At 40.2% G+C, this 3,736-nt stretch overlaps 1 long non-coding RNA gene across 2 annotated transcripts; it reads right to left on the reverse strand.

Moving 5' to 3' along the window:
- Nucleotides 1-228: 228 nt before the first annotated feature.
- LOC133391867 (uncharacterized) lies at nt 229-2,822 on the reverse strand. Of its 2 annotated transcripts, none has more exons than XR_009765322.1 (6): nt 2,682-2,822; nt 2,314-2,624; nt 1,747-2,250; nt 1,535-1,678; nt 439-525; nt 229-371 (listed from the first exon to the last, which is right to left on the reverse strand). It is a non-coding gene; the product is annotated as an uncharacterized LOC133391867 (long non-coding RNA). The 2 variants fall into 2 exon arrangements; XR_009765323.1 differs by having other exon boundaries at nt 433-525.
- Nucleotides 2,823-3,736: the final 914 nt, after the last annotated feature.

Consider the following 3,736-nt stretch of genomic DNA (forward strand, 5'->3'; position numbering starts at 1 on the left):
GCCCTGCCCATCCAAAATACCCCTCTCAACAATCTCAGAGAGAATTTGTATGAAATTTCTTGGGCTTGTTCTCGGCTTGTTCTCGGCTTATTGGTATAAACGTCACTCAGAGAACAAGCCCAATATGAACAGGCGCTCAGTGACGTCACGGTGTAGCCGTATTGATGCGAGTCCACACAATGGGGGTCGACCCATTCCAACTGCTGTCAAAATGAAACAACAAAGGTATTTGGTTTGCATGCGTTTTATTGAACAATAACAAGTCGACAAGTGGCGTCGTTTTGAGTAGCTAAAAATCAGTTCCGGATTTACGTTTTTTCCTATTCCAGCTCGTATTAGTTAGTGAAATAGTTGTTCGGCTTCCGGTAAATCTGTAAGTGAAGGAATCAAAGCGTTAATACATCGAAATCATAACAAATTAGTTGATTTTACCTGTACCTATTATTTTAGATAATCATGACATCAAACGTCGGACGAGCTCCCGATGCTTCGACGAGTAGTTCCCAGAAGTGTCCTTGTGTAGAACTAGCGCAGGAAAATAAAAAAGATATAAGGACAGTTTTGAATGCAGTGATGGACGTGCGAATGAAACAGGACGATATTTTAAAAACTCAAAGCCAAAGCCAAGTTGAACCAACCCAAAATGATGATGGGCATATGGAAGATGAAGAATACTTTTTGTTCGCTTTGGTTTCAACCAAGATCGGTCTAGATGACTTAGAAGAAAGCATAGCGTCAGCAGAGCGCTTCAATAATTTAAAAGGATGGCTTATGAAGAAGGTAAAAGCATCAAACGCAAAGAGCAGAATGCATCGCGTTCTTTACCTATTATTTAATAGGATATTTATAGTAGATTGCAGTTGGAGTGGACGGGGAGGCAACGGGCCTAAGGTAGAATTCAGGAAATATTCTAATATCCTCCGTCTATTTGCTGTTGTCGGAGGAGCAGGAAGGGCTTTAGAGGATTCTATTGTTGAGGATTTTTTTATAAAGAAATTTAAAAATTCGCAATCAGCTGCCCAAGCGAAAGGCATTGTGAAAAGTGTCAGTCGTGGTACGTTTTCAAGAAAGAAGAAGAAGAATTAGATAAATAAGATAGAGTTCAATAATGTTCCTTTGACGATTTTTTTGCTTTGAATTTGTTGATATTGATAAGGTTTTTTTTTTATTTTTGATTGTTGCTGAACTATTAGTCAATTGAAAAATATAAGCGAATTCATAAATGCTAGTAAATGTTGAAAGTAATTGATTTTTTGGCTTAAGGTAGTTGTATGAATTATTCTAAATAATGTGGATATCAGTAAATATAAAATATTATGGAGTTTAAGTTATAAAAAGTTTCTATGAGTAATTTTCCTTTAACATACCAATTTTTATATTCATAATTGATTGAACTGGTGCAATGAATAAGTAGCAAAGTTAGCTTTAAGATTATTACCATAATTATGATACTTCATATTTATCATACTTTGTGAATAACTTTTACAGAACAGAGATGGTCACATGCACGTTTGTCGAATACTCACTTGCTTACCTTTTTATCAAGTGCTAACCAGTTTTGAGGTCTACCATGAACCGCTTTCAATACAGCGCCGTCGTTTATTAGATGATCTATTGATGAGGTCTAATGGGAACGTATGTTTTCAAGTGGCATGACCATTTACGGGACTCATACAACCTGAAATTTATATTAAATATATTTTCACAATTATAAGCTTGGAATAACGGTCCCCAAAGCGTACTTACTCAAAGATGTATATGTTTAAGTACAAGGAAGCAACGCCATACATCCGCTTCGCGCAGCAGCATGAAGCCTTGCGCGTACGAAGCCTTTCGCGCTCCGTGCTCCGGCGAGTTGTTTGCTGCCCTGAGCACGTTCATCCTTCGGCGTGGATAAGTAGCTGGAGAAGTCTGCTTCGTCTTTTGGCATCACCGGAACGCTATGGTACATTGCGACAATTTCCGTCAACTTGCCCACATCCTTCTGGCCGGCCCTGTCACGAATACAATCCAGCAAGTATCCCTTATAGTCGCAGTAGAATTATCCACGTGATATCGATCAGGAACGCATTCAGCACATCCTTGTTCCACACGTCGAAATCCTTTCCTTGCAGCAGATCAGTTGCATGTAATCGTACTCTTGTGTCGTGCCTGGACATCGTCCCGTTGTGTACAATTTCCACAGTGTCCGGCATCGCATATGCCGATTCGTTCACAACACGGGTTACCGTTAGATTTTGCGCATATAGCCTACCGGGAGAAAGGTCACCTACATTAAAACCAGTCAATTAAAACAGAACAAGTTCAACCCACCGGGAACATTTCCTTCATCCCCGGAAAAAGCGTCCGGGTGTGGGAAGGGTCGTAGCGAGCCCCTTCCTCTGCACCGCTTAACAGCTGCAGACGATGTCGACTAAAGAATCCCCGTCAGAAAAGGTTATATGGCACAAATCACATCCTAAAATGAAACAATCATCGAAATTAAACACAAGCACACCTTACCTCAGCGTCAGCGTCGTGCTTGAAGGTTAAAAATTTCATCCTGCTTTATTGAATGCTCCAAGCTATTTTTTTGGCTTCCACCACAACTAAATAATACTGTCGTGGTTAGTTTTATGTTTAATCTACAAAACAAAACGTTTTTTATAAGAAATATTACATAATTTGCACAAAATACTCACAAGATCGCCGCACACGCAAACACTTGCTGTTTACATTTTGGCTTCACTCTCATTTGACATGTCAAAAATTTGCAAGCCCCAAAGTGTGGATCAAAAAGGGGGGTGGGAGGGGAGAGAAGGTGATGAGATCGAAGCGGCACGAAATGGCCGTTGCAAAAACCGCATGCTCAGAACGCTAAGTCCCAGAAGAAGGAGATCGAGCTACGAATGTGACAGAGAGGGCATGAGAAAATGAGAGAATTTGAGTGCCATTGTTGGGAGGGACGTAGCGAGAAGAACAGGGTAGCTCGCGAACGACCGGTTGGCCCAAAATCCATTTGGTGAAAAAACTGTTTTTTTCTGCATGGATTTTGGATAGGCAGTGCGTTTGCGAGCTACCCTGTTCTTCTCGCTACGTATTTTGGATGGGCAGCGCGCTCGCGAGCTAGGCTGTTTTTTCTGCATGAATTTTGGATAGGCAGTGCGCTCGCGCTTAGTCTGAATTTCTTCGCTGTATTCGCTGCAGGAAACCAGTTATTACGATAAAGAATATCAGTTGTTTTGTAATAGAAAAAAAAGTATTTCAATTGCCTTACGCTATGTCTTTTTTTATACAGGAGGACGGCTTTGCCTTATAGCTTAAAGACTCACTATAATAATGATTTGAGTAACATTCGTTCACAGAGTGACATTTTGTTTTTCTTCCTGCCTGATTATTATTTCATTCCTGCTAAAAAGATCATTATTTTATTAATGAACAGATGCCACGGATGAAAAAAATGGGGAGCACAATTAATGAAATGGAAACTCATTAGTGATTGTTTTGCTCCCATTTAAGATGTACAAAATGTGTATTTTTGTGTATTGATTTTTTCTCGCCATTAACTCTATACTCTATTATTCGAGAACAACCTGCATTAATTAAGCAATACCTCACGAAAAATATCACCTATATCTCCTGTCCAATTAAAGGTATGGCTAGCGCGAGCGGACGAATCACCGCTCGCTCGTGATTCGCAGTAAGCAAAAGAGCCAGCTCGCTCGAATCGTCGCAAAGAATCATTTTGCCCATGTCT

This window comes from Anopheles gambiae, chromosome 2, assembly GCF_943734735.2.
Source record: "Anopheles gambiae chromosome 2, idAnoGambNW_F1_1, whole genome shotgun sequence".
Lineage (NCBI taxonomy): Eukaryota > Metazoa > Arthropoda > Insecta > Diptera > Culicidae > Anopheles > Anopheles gambiae.